Source organism: Acomys russatus, chromosome 28 (genome assembly GCF_903995435.1).
Source record: "Acomys russatus chromosome 28, mAcoRus1.1, whole genome shotgun sequence".
In the NCBI taxonomy this organism is placed as follows: Eukaryota; Metazoa; Chordata; class Mammalia; order Rodentia; family Muridae; genus Acomys; species Acomys russatus.
Window position 1 is genome coordinate 5436247 of NC_067164.1, and position 12793 is coordinate 5449039.

The window sequence follows — 12793 nt, forward strand, 5'->3', positions numbered from 1 at the left end:
GTGTACAGATCATTGAATTTATAAAATACAGTAGCTTTCAAAGTGCCCAGACATTTAGGAGCTACTCTTCAAGAATATTCGAGGGCTATAGCTATAGCTCAGTGTTAGATTGCTTGTTCAGCATGAACAAGACACCTGGGTTCGATCCCCAGTACCACCCAAAAAGAGACTTTGAAGGTGGGCAGGAACTTGGATACCCAACCATGCACGGATCCAAAAGCTGCTATGTCATCTCAACACGAGCTTGTGATTTGCCTTCCTGATCCTTGGCATTCATGGAGATGCCAGAGTCTGGCGGTGTCCCAGACCACATCAACTTGTACTCTGTACTGATTCCAAAGTGACAGAGAGTGAGAGCGTTTGTATCACGTAGCCCCAGTACACAGAATCTGTTGCCTCTTCCTGAACTCTTTTGTGTCTGGCTGGCCTAGAAAACACCCTCGGTGGGTGGTAAGTAACCAAGAAGAAAAAAAAAAACAAAAAAAAACCCTCTCTGTACAGTGGTGTCTTGTGGACTAGCTTCCTCTATGGGACCCAGAAAGTCCTGGTGAAGTGGGAACTTCCTTTCAGACCCCATTCCAAGCCTTTGCCATTCTGTAGAAAAAGTCAGTAGTAGTAAGCAGGACTCTGATTTTGTCCCCAAGTTTGGAGACATGAATCTGGAATCTTGAAGTGCCAATATGGGAAAAGAGTAGTGCAGGCTTTCACATGCTGTAAGATGATTCTCCTAACCCCTGTTATTTGTGGGCACTGCATCCAGAGAGACCAAGTGACTGCTACAGGTTTCACTGGTTGTAAACAGCAGGGCAGATTGGGAGTTCTGGACCGTTTGGCTTCACAGACTTCTGGCACATGCGTATTAGCTGGTTTCTTTTTTTTTCCCCATGTGATGAAACACCTGACAAGAATCAGCTCAAGGAGCAGGAGAGATGGCTCCGTGGCTAAGAGCACTTACTGTTTCTGTAGAAGACCTGGGTTCAGTTTGCAGGACCACATGGTGATGTAGCAGTAACTCCAGTTCCAGACGATCTGATGCCCAATTTCCGGCCTCTGGGCTCTGCATGCATGTGGTACATACGAACGCATGCTAGCAAAACCACATACACTTAAAAGGAAGAATAATCCTAAGGCAGGAAAAGTTTGTTTAGGGTCAGCCTAAGGCATGAGGACATGCCCACATTGTATCCTCGGTCAGGAAGGAGAAAGAGAGGAAGGCTGGCAGTTAGGGACCACACACGGGGCGGCACTGCTCACATTCAGACATTCAGATGGGTGCCCTATCCTCATCACACAGGCCCAGAGTTCTGTTTTGCTTTTGTTTTTTTTTTTCCCTTAGATAATTCTAAATTCCATCAAGTTGACCATCAAGGTTAATCACCACGGTCTGATTTTGATTTTTCTCAAATCAGAGAAGACATAGGGACAGACACTTAATCCCACGGAGCCTCAAATCAGTCTCATTTTGATGACCAAGGCTTCCATGAGTGCTGTGGAAGAAGCCAGCATCCTGTTCTGTCAACGTGGTCATGAACTACATGTGACAATAGGGTTCTTGGATTGTGTCTTATCAAAGCTGACATGAGCTGTAAGTACTAACTTCAAAGGCTTCCTATTTTATATCGGATGTAGGTTGAGATAATATTTTGCATGCATTGGGTAAAATGATTGAAGTTAAAAATTATAAATTTATATTTATGATAATATAAAATATGTTATGGCAGTTATTTTTTAGTTGCCTCTTCTCAGTCTTTAAAAACTGTGCTAGCAGGAAATTAAAATATCTGCATTGTCCATGTAGTGTTGGATTACTCTAGACTCACCTGTGCCTATAAATGCCTTTCCTCTATTTATTTTTAGCTTCTGCTTCTTTAATTTCCATCATTGTTTCTGGTGGGGACTGGGCAGGTCATATGCTTTGGACCTTGAAACTCAAGAGGTAATTCATTCCTAGCATGAGTGCTATTTCACACTCAGGTAAGCATGGTCACCACAAATCCTCACTGGGGACTTGGCCGTTTAATGCTAATGAAGGAGTCCCCTGGAGAGGCATGCTTCATCCAGCTAACAAATATTTATGTAGCATCTTCACAATTGGCCATTATGATGTCATGCTTTGGGACCATGCCTGAAAAGAAAGAAAGCATCAGTGGCCTCGGGGAGCCTATATTGTGTCAGGGCAGCGAGCGTCTCGATGGTTGGTCTCCTGAATCAGCTTGATTGGATCACGGGGTTTTCACGTATTCAGTTGAAGATTATTTTAAGTGTCTGTAAGAGAGGGTGGTTTTGCATCGGTGTTAATGGGATGAACGGTTGTAAAAACATACCCCATTGGATAATATGTTTGAGCACTTGATCCTCAGCAGGTGGTACCATTTTGGACTGTTGTGGTGCCTCTAGGAGGTGGAGGTTACCAGGAGGAACTGGGTCACTGTGGGATGGGGCTCATGGGCTCAGTCCCAGCAGTCCTCCCCCTCTGCCTCCTGATCCACAGTGAGGTGTCCCAGCGGCATGCTTCCACCACTATGAACTCTGTCATGCCGTCCTGGTTTTGATGGATGGTTCTTGCTCAGTCTGTGAACCAGGATCTTTCCTGGCTGGGGAGATGTGGCTTAGTATGTAAGAGCGTGAAGACCTAAGTTCAAATCCCCAGAACCCATGTACAAAGCCCCGGCATGGTTGTGTGTGTCAGTAATCCCAGCATTGTGTGTATGTGTGTGTGTGTGTGTGTGTGTGTGTGTGTGTATGTGTAAGTGCATGTGTGTGCATTTGAGCATGTTGATAGAAATATTCTTGAAGTTTACTGGCTGCCAGCCTAACTCTAGGTAGGTTCAGTGAGACCCTGTTTCAAGGGAAAAAGGCAAAGAGTGGTAGAGCAGGAAAGGTGATGTCTTCTAGCCTGTGCAAACAGCACTGCCCCCCCAGGACCCCCTCCCCCCCCCCCCCGCTTCCTTCCACATCATTTTTGAAGTTGCTTTTTTTTTGTTCTATATTTGGTCATAGCAGTGAGAAAAATAGCAGGTAAAGTGAATTTAAAATGTGTGTGGATAGACTATGCAAAGCAGGCTGCCTTTCCCAATGCCTGTGGCCACACTGTACAGCTGTAGGCCTGAAGGAATCAGAATTTCAGCAGCAGGTCCAACACCTCAGCCTTTCTGCCCTGGCTCCCAGCTGTACCTTTGGCTTTCCTGGCTCTCCAGCTTGTTTACTGCACTTCTTGGGACTTTCCAGCATCACAGACATGTGAGTCAATCCCTTTTAGTCAATGGCCTATTATCCGTGTCTGTATTACATGGTGCGTGTGTGTTCCTGTCATCTATCTTGTTAGTGACGTTTATCATTTCTTTCTTAGAAGCTCTGTTTCTTTGAACAGAATCCCAACTAATCTGGACCCTGAACAATTTAGTTGGATGTATTCCTCCCACGATGACCTCATTCCGTAACACCAATCTAAAGCCACCCTTTCAGTGCTGGTTCGTTTTTGTCAACAAACTAGAGTCACTTTGGAGAAGGTAACTTATGGCGTGTAAGTATGTCTTCATGGCATTTTAGTGGTTGATGTGGGAAGATCTACTCTACTGGAGCTGTGCCACCCCTAGGCAGGTTCTAGAGTATATAAAAAAGCAGGTTCGGCAAGCCATGGAGAGCAAGCCACGGAGAGCAAGCCATGGAGGGTGAGCCACGAAGGGCGAGCCACAGAGAGCAAGCCACGGAGGGCAAGCCATGGACGGCGAGCCATGGAGGGCGAGCCACGGAGAGCAAGCCATGGAGGGCGAGCCACGGAGAGCAAGCCATGGAGGGCAAGCCATGGAGAGCAAGCCACGGAGGGCAAGCCGTGGAGGGCGAGCCATGGAGGGCAAGCCACGGAGAGCAAGCCATGGAGGGCAAGCCATGGAGAGCAAGCCACAGAGGGCAAGCCATGGAGGGCGAGCCACGGAGAGCAAGCCACGGAGAGCAAGCCATGGAGAGCAAGCCATAGAGAGCAAGGCACTAAGCAGAATTCCTCCATGCTCTCTGCTTTGGTTCTTTTTAAAAAAATTATTATTTATTTATTTATATTTCATGTGCACTGGTGTTTTGACTGCATGGATATCTGTGTGAGGGTGTCGGGTTCCCTGGACCAGGAGTTACAGGTAGTTGTGAACTGTCATGTAGGTGTTGAGAATTGAACCCGGGTCCTCTGGAAGAGCAGCCAGTGCTCTAATCATTGAGCACCTCTTCCGCCCTCTGCTCTGGTCCTTGCCTCTAGGTTCCTGCTTGGAGCTCCTGCCCTGGCTTCTGTCCATAGTGGATGGTAACATGTAGACCAAAATAAACCCTTTCCTCCTCAAGTAGGTTTTTCTCATTCTTTTATTTACAGCAATATAAAGCAAATCCTAACACTTATAGGCATACCTATTGCCTCCTGAAGAATTATATAACTGTTCTTTGGGGATGCAGCCATGGTGTGTAGTTATCAGATGTGAAATACCTAGATCTTTGTTGCCCACTGTTCTTAGGACTCTAGTGCTCCCTGGTCTTTATCCCACAGGACTTGTCTTCCACAGTTTGGCTACCTTCCTCGATCCAGAGTAATGTGATTTGACCAGGCTCTCCCCTTAAATATGATCTAGAATGAGAAAAATTTCTCCGTGTGTCTTCACCTGACTTGAACCTGGAGAGTCTTCCTAAGTGAAACCTGTCCTATATTGAGGTTTTAGTTTTAATATTTAAGTTTATTTTGATAATATGCACTAATGAAAACATCGTTAACATGACTGCCTCTTGCACTCTATGTATTTCATGTAGCTTTTGTGGGGAGAATAAAAATATCGTTACATTTTTAAAGAGTCTTGTTATGTAGCCTAGACTACCCGGGAATCAGTGATCTTCCTGTTTCAGCCTCCGGAGTTCTGAGGTTATAGCCATGTACCACCAGCATTTATAGTTTTAGAGTACCCGTGCATTGCTAGCGGAGAGCTAGGAGGTTAGAAATGGGCATTACACCACAGCGCATGCGTGAGGTGATAATTGTAGCTTGACCATGACGGGGGTATCCTGAGATTGGCTTGGAGGATGGTCCTGGCTATGTCCTGTCCGTGTGACATTCACTCAGCATTGTCAACCCCCTGCCCATTGTCTGTACAGTGGAGCTCAGTCTTCACTTCTTTTCCTGTTGCTATGACAAAATAGCCCTACAAAGACATCAACTCAAGGGGGAAAAGTTTTGTCACGGCTCCAGGTGCGTCATGTGGGGAAGTCAGCAGCAGAAGCAGCTGCTCGCATCCAATCAGCGATGGAGCACCACGGATGCGTGCACGTTGGCATATCACGTAAGATGCTTGCTTGCTTGCTGCCTTCCACAGGACCCCCTGCTGAGGTGATGAGGGTCCTCTTGCCATGTCTATAATGTAGCCAAGGTAACCCCCAGCAGGCGTGCCCAGAGGACCATCTCCCCAGTGAGTCTAGAAGCTGACAAGGTGAGGAGTAATGAGGGCTACATCACACGTGAGCTACATCACACGTAGCTTTCATCGGTCAAGCATTTAGACCCTGTGCTTGGGGTGGAGTGACTACCCAGTGACTGGGGACTTAGAGGGACATTTTCAATAACGGGGGGTGGGGGTGGGGCTGGCATCATCTAGAGGTTTCTTTATAATTGGATGGGTTGGCATAAAGGCTGGACTTAGCTGCATCCACTGACCAAAGTACTTGGACATGGTTCAGGGTTCCTTTTGCAAGCTGTCTGAGCTCTGACAGATGGCATGCTAAGGGGCATGTCCTGGAGTAAGAGTTCCTACAGAATAAGCCGGATGTCGTCGAACTTCTTGGACCAAGTCTTGGAAGTCACACAACATTCCTTGAGGCTGCAGAGATGGCTCAAAGGCTAAGAGCCCTTGCTGATCTTCAATAAGGAATGGCTTTACTTCCGCCAGCACCTATCAGTGGCAGTGAGGGGTGGGGACTGAAGATCACCTATGCTGGAATTTTGGCTGAGTGGATCTTTTGGAGGTAATGACAGCTGCCGTGAATTCATGAGTGGGATAGCCACTCCAGAAGACGGTATTTCACAGTACCCATGCTCATCTTTCAATACTTACATTCTGTCTCCTTTTCTGAGGTGTTCCCTGGTGTGTGTGTGTGTGTGTGTGTGTGTGTGTGTGTGTGTGTGTGTGTGTTGAGAGTGAGAGTGAGAGTGAGAGACAGACAGACAGACAGACAGAGTGCATGTGAGTGTGTGAGTGAGTGTGAGGGTGTGTGTGTGTGTCTGTCCTCCTCACATTGTGCCATTTGAATTTCCTGCACATGGCTCTCTCCCAGAATCCTCTCTGCCTGCCAGATGTCCCATCTTCTATTTCTTGCCTCAGCTATAGGCCATTAGCTTTTCATTGACAGATGATACTTCCATACAGACAAGAGATTCCTTCTACAGCTTGTGTGCATGTGTGTACATGTGTGTGTGTGTGTGTGTGTGTGTATGCATGCACGCATGCATAATATAGGTGCTCCATTTATGGGTGAGCACTCACTGTCTTATTTTAGGCACTTTGACTAGTTATGCATCTCTGTAATGACTTTTTTCCCACTTAAAAAAAAAAAAAAGCGGGAAGCACAAACCTTTGAGGAAGTTCATCATAAACATTTGCTTTTGTCATTTTGCTTTTGAGGCCACAGCTCAGGAGATTGTGTCTAGCTCAAGGTCACAAAGACAATACTGCATTTTCTTTGGCTTTATTGTTCTGCTCTGTCATCAGGGTCTATGATCCACGGTGGGTTCATTCTTGTACATGAATGAATGTAAGGACCAGATTCCTATTTTTCCACGTCAGTTTCAAGTTTCCCCAAGACTGCTCCCTGGCCCCCCACATTAAATTATCTTCATTCTCTGGTCAGAAACCAATTGATCATAATATAAATGAAGGCTTATTTTTGACTCTGGCTTCATTTATTGCTGTGGCCACAGCATGGCCACCATAGTGGTGGAGTATATTTTGGTATCAGGAAGAGAGAGTCATGCTTTGGCACCAAAACCAACAAACACAATTTGGGGAGCTCACCTCCCTTTTATGTCTGTTGCATTTGATTTTGTGAGTGCTCAGTTTCTCCGGTGCCCCGTGTTTCCATGCAAAGCTGTTCCCCAGGGAAGAATATAAACTTCTTCCTTTTAATTATACTTAAAAATATTTTTTTTCTCTATTTGCAGGGGATGCAGAGTGACTCTGGTGGTCAGGAGACAACTTTCACAAGGCAGCTGTCTCCTTCCCCCATTTGGGACCCGGGGATCGAACTGGGATTGTCTGGCTTGGCAGCAGGCGCCTTTATGCACAGAGCCATCAAGCAGCCTAATGCTTTCTTACTTAGGTACAAATGACTGAAAAAGCTTAAAGTGACTACTGTTCTCAGGAGACTTTTTTGTTTGTTTGTTTGTTTGTTTGAGGATGGAAAATGTCTTAATCCTGAGGTGTTATTTTTCTAAGCAGGTGAGGATATGCTTTATGCAGGTGTGGACTCTCAGCTGCCTCTGAACTGGCATCAGTTGAGGGCCCTTCTGCTTCCTGTGCCTGAGGCATCTTTGTTCAAAGTCTATTGATTCTCCTAACTTTGAGCTTTATCACTTACTTTCTATGTGACCTTGGGCAAATTAACCCTCTATTCACCTCAATTTTCTTTCCTGCTCTATAAGCCCCCCCTGTCTCCTCAGTGTCTCCACATCCCCTGAGATCCTCAGCCCTGAGATTGAATCTAGGCCTTGAAAATGCCTAGCTTTACCAACTGAGCTAGATTTCCAACCCTTATTTTATTTTGGGATGAAGTTTTACTGTTTCCCAGGCTGGTTTGGGAAATTCACTTTGCAGCCCAGATAGGCATTAGAAACAGGTAATCCTCCTGCCTCAGCTCATCCAGTAGCTGGGATGGAGAGGACTCTGCCACCAAGCCCTACTCTTCCCACTTTACGTTATCTTTTCCTGAAGTTCTGGGGTTTAAACCCCGGGCCTCACGTATTCTAGTTCAGTATCTTGTAAAGAAGCCATGAACCTAATCCCCGTTCATCTCATCTTCATGGACTTTGGTCTGAGAACCCCATTAGCTTGCCCAAACTGGATAGTCCTGAGGTTATACATACTATGTCTTTTCCTATGCATACATATTTACAATAAAGTTTAGTTTATTATAGATTCAGTAAAAGACAACACCTGCTGATAAAATAGAAACAATTATAGTAATTTACTATAATCTCTCTTTGTATATGTGCATGTGTGTGTGTGTGTGTGTGTGTGTGTGTGTACCTCACTGTACCATTGTCACCTACAAGCAGTAGCTTGGAAAACAAGGATGGGTAAGGGCTACTACTGTCATATTATAAATAAACAGAAGGTCATCTGTACTTTGAGTTCCTGTATGACAAATCGCAGCCTAACTTACTATGTAAACCCTGATGCATGACTGTAACAAATAGCTGGGCTCAGCCAATCCCAGGACGCCAAATGAGCACACCACATCTAAGTAAGACGGCACCTGGTCTGCCAAGGACCGCTCTGTGTGCAGCCTGCAGGGCTCACTGCGCAGCTGCTGGACAGAGACTCTTGAACCCGCCTTTTCAGGTGCAGCTCAGGCCATGACTTACTCTCTTTGCAGACTAACTCTGTTGTATTTAATTTGTCTAAAGCTGTCCACAGAAATATGGGGGAAAACCATAGTCACTGAAAAAAATGTTTGGAACGTGTTCTATTTAGTTGCTAAGAAGGCTGGCATGGGTTTCAGCCTGCCAGCAGACAGGGGTTAGGAAAGCTGTTCTCTGGTGACAGAGGAGGGGCCTCCACCCCCACCCTGACCCCCCCCCCCACACCCGTCCTTCTCCTCCTCCTTCACTTGAGACAGTGTTTCATGTAGTCCAGGCTTGTCTCAAACTCACTATGTAGGTGAGGATGGTCTTGAAATCTTGATTTCTCTTGTCTCCCCTGAGATTACAGGGGTCTACCTCCAAACAGTTTGTGCAGTGCTGGGGATCTCAGCGAGGAGTCTGTCATGCTAGGCATGCGGCACATTGGCTGAGCTGCATTCCTCGCTCTCTCCAATTCCGGATTGCAGGTTGCAGCACCACATGACCACATCCCATAATGGGCTCTCTCTCTCTCTCTCTCTCTCTCTCTCTCTCTCTCTCTCTCTCTCTCTCTCTCTCTCCCCTCTCGCTCTCTCTCTCTCTCTCTCTCTCTCTCTCTCTCTCTCTCTCTCTCTCTCTCTCTCCTATCATTTTTAAAAATTATTTATTTTACACCCTCTTCTTGGCTTTCCCTCTCTCCTCTCCTCCCAGTCCCTCCCTCTCAGCTCTCTATCCTTCCACCCTCCCTTTCTTTTCAGAAGAGGCTCAGAAAAAGGGAGGCCTCTCATGGGTGTTCACCCACCTTGACATATCAAGTTGTAGTGGGACTAGGTGTATCTTCTCCTGTGGTGGTTAGGCCAGGCAGCCCAACTAGGGAAAAGGGATCCAAAGGCGAGCAACACAGTCAGATAATGGCCCCTGGCTCTTTCTCCTGCCGTTAGGAGTCCCATGTGAGGACTGAGCTCCATGCTCTCTGTTTGGTGGCACAGTCTCTGTGGGTCCCAACAGGGACACTTTTATGAAAGTCACAGCGTCCTTGGGGAAGCATCCAGGAGTGCTGGGATTTATCGAGACCAGCATCTGGAGAATGGGGTGATCCTCTCCGGACCAGGAGCTTTTGGAAGTGGCCATCTTGATTGCTTTTACCTTTGGTTTAGGCTAGAGTCCCCACTTCGTCAGATCTGGTGATCACATAGCTTCAAGCTTCTGTGAGATTTTCCCCAACCTATCTGAGCCTCAACGCCCCCCCCCCCCCCCATGTTACAGATAAAGAAACTGGGCCCCGAGATGCTGACGGCCGCCAGCATCCTTCAGCATTTTGAAGCTGGCAGTGAACTTGTACCCCGAGACTGCCAGCTCATCATTCCGGACCACGGAGAGTTTTGTACTCCTTGTTTTCATGCGTATTGGAAACTCCACAGGGGAGTGATTTTAGAAGTTTTATTGTTTTAATATGAGAAAAAAAAAAGCCTCTCCAACCGAAGAGTCTCAATAAAACAGCTGCTCACTTTTGTGAGTTGCCCCAGTGAGCCAGAGATGTGTTCCGAGGACTGAAAAACCTACACTTGAGCATAGCGGGCTTGGACGCTGCTTCTGAGCTGAGTGAGGACCAGGGCCACCTGGCCAGCGCCGTGCAGACAGCGCATTCCCAGGATTGTCCGGTAGATGGCAGCATTGTGCAGCCAATGTCTCGTCTTTCAGTTCCAGCCTCATTCGCCTCATGCCACCTTTCCTGTGCTGAGCTGCCGCAGCCACCTAGGTGCCCTCTGGGCCACGCCATTTATATTACGCTCTAAGCCTGGCAGATCACAACAGGTGTGAATGCATAGCTTGTGGCTGACATGGACGTGCGTGGTTTTCTTTTTTGTTTTTTTGTTTTTTGTGGTATAGCTTCTCTTTGCTTTGGATAATTGGTACAGCTTTTTTTTGACTTTTTAATGTTTTGCCTTCACCAAGGGCAAGTACAGGAAAAGACGAAAGCTCCATCCAAATGACTTCCAACATAGATCCTGCCCAGGAGTGACCTTGTCTAGTGGGTACCCTGTGCCCGTGGCTCAGGTCTCACGAGTGCTCGTATGATGCCGGCTCTCATCACTAGAGGGCACTGTGGTCACGTGCTGCCCTGGAGTGGGTCAGGCGAGGCAAAGGCCTCCGCTGTCTTTCTTATGTCCTACTTGCGACCTTGGGACCCCACGATGCTTGTTTCAGGGGGCATTCCTTCATGCCAGAGCGGAGGAATTCTTGTGGTACTCCGGACCCCACTCCCTCAGGGGTCTCATCGCACTCACCCTCCATTTTCTCCCTGCCTGCACATCGCTCTGAAGAGATCCACTCCCTTCGGTTTTTAAAGCATCTTTTCAACCTATTTGTGTCAGAGAAGACACCCCAACTCTCCACTGCTCTTGGATCTGGTGACTGTCCATTTCTCATTTCTCTTTGGGGTTACCAACTTATTTCTTATTTTATTTATTTATTTATTTTCAGGCTAATAGAACTGTGTGAGAGGAGGCCATGGTTTAAGGGGAGAAAGACTCCCCCTCTTTAGTGCTCTTCGCACTAGACTTCAAGGGTGGCCTAGGAGCTCAGAGCAGCAACTTGCATATTTAGAATGAGAGAGCAAGGCCCGTAGGTATGTGAGTCCACGGTGTATGAGGAGAGAGACTGTGAGGGCTGCAGGGGATTATAAATGCTGTGTATGCAGGCATGGCCAAGGGCATGGGTGGCAGCAGAGGACTTGCAGAAGGCAGGCGAGGGCTAGAACACGGCACATCTCGATTGTGTGGAGCATGGCCTTTATCCTGATGCCACTGTGGAACCAGAGCCTTTAATTGAGGAGCCTTGTGGCCAGGTGTTCTTGGGTAGACACCCAGAGCTGAAGCAGAGGGCCTGGGAAGAGCGCTTTTTAATTATATCGATCATATTCCAGGCCAACAGTGTCCTGGGCTCCCAAGATGTCAGCTTCTTGGTGTATTTTTAAAGCTATGGATTAATATTTTTAGTCAGCATTTAAAGTAAGGGTTCTCATGATGACATTTTCATCTATACCCACACACCTACATACCTCCCTACCTACATACATAGCTGTACTTTGCTCATTATATTTCTCCCACTCTTTATATCCCTTTCTCTGTTGCTTTCTGGTCCCCTTTACCCCAAATACTTTCCTGCTTTTATGTCCTTCCCACACCCTCTCTCTCCTTACACACACACACACACACACACACACACACACACACTTGTTCTGCACATGAGAGAACTCAATGATTCCTCTTGCCCTGTGCCCTCTTCTGTCCCCTTCCTCTTCCTTAGACCTTCCCTTTTCTATCCATGTACATGAATATATATAAGCCTATTTGTATCTAGATTCTGTGTTTTCTCAATTTACATGTGTGTGCACTTGCACGCTCCATGCATGTGTTGGAATCAGAGAGTTTAGGGAGCGAGTTCCTGCCTTCCACTTTGTTGAGGAAGAGTCTGTCTTGTTCTGCCACAGTCTTGTGTAGTCCAGGCTGCCTGGCCAAGCGAGCTTCTGGCTGATTCTCATGTCTCCCTCCACCTGGCATCTTGCAGTGGGCGTGCTGGGATTACAGATGTGTGCCACTGCGTGTATGTGTGTGTGTGTGTGTGTGTGTGTGTGTGTGTGTGTGTGTGTGTGTGTGTGTAGGTTCTGGCCACTGAGCTCAGGCCATTAGGCTTTTATGGCTGAACCTTGCCTTGGATGTTTTAAATTAGCTTTGTTTACCTTACTCGGCTAAAGAGTAATAAGGTGACTCAGTGGTTAAAACTGGTTTAGAGTCTGATTCCCAGCATCAATACCAGGAGGCTCACAACTGCCTGCAATGCCATGCTGAGGGGATCCAATTTCTTCATCTGGCTTCCACAGGCACCAGCACTGAGGGACACATACCCCCCACATACATACATAATTAAGCATAATGTCTTAATATTATTTATTTTATTTATTTAATTTATCGTTATTGTTATATATCGATAACAAACTGTAGTTCTTTTACCCCCCTCTTCCCTGTCTCCTCCTCCTCCTTTTTCTGTTGAAATGCTGTTCCCCAACAAGCCCCCTTCTAATTCTGATGTCTTTTCTCTCTCTCTCTCCCCCGCCCCCCTGTGTGTGTGTGTGTGTGTGTGTGTGTGTGTGTGTGTGTGACTTACTGAGTTTCATTAACAATCCTTGGATGAGTGAGAGGTCATTTGGACCAT

The 12793-nt window shown here is 46.8% G+C and overlaps 1 long non-coding RNA gene across 1 annotated transcript; it reads left to right on the forward strand.

Moving 5' to 3' along the window:
- Positions 1–364: 364 nt before the first annotated feature.
- On the forward strand, positions 365–1988 carry LOC127211077 (uncharacterized). Its single transcript, XR_007833357.1, has 3 exons — positions 365–450; positions 1337–1585; positions 1858–1988. It is a non-coding gene; the product is annotated as an uncharacterized LOC127211077 (long non-coding RNA).
- The last annotated feature ends 10805 nt before the right edge of the window (positions 1989–12793 follow it).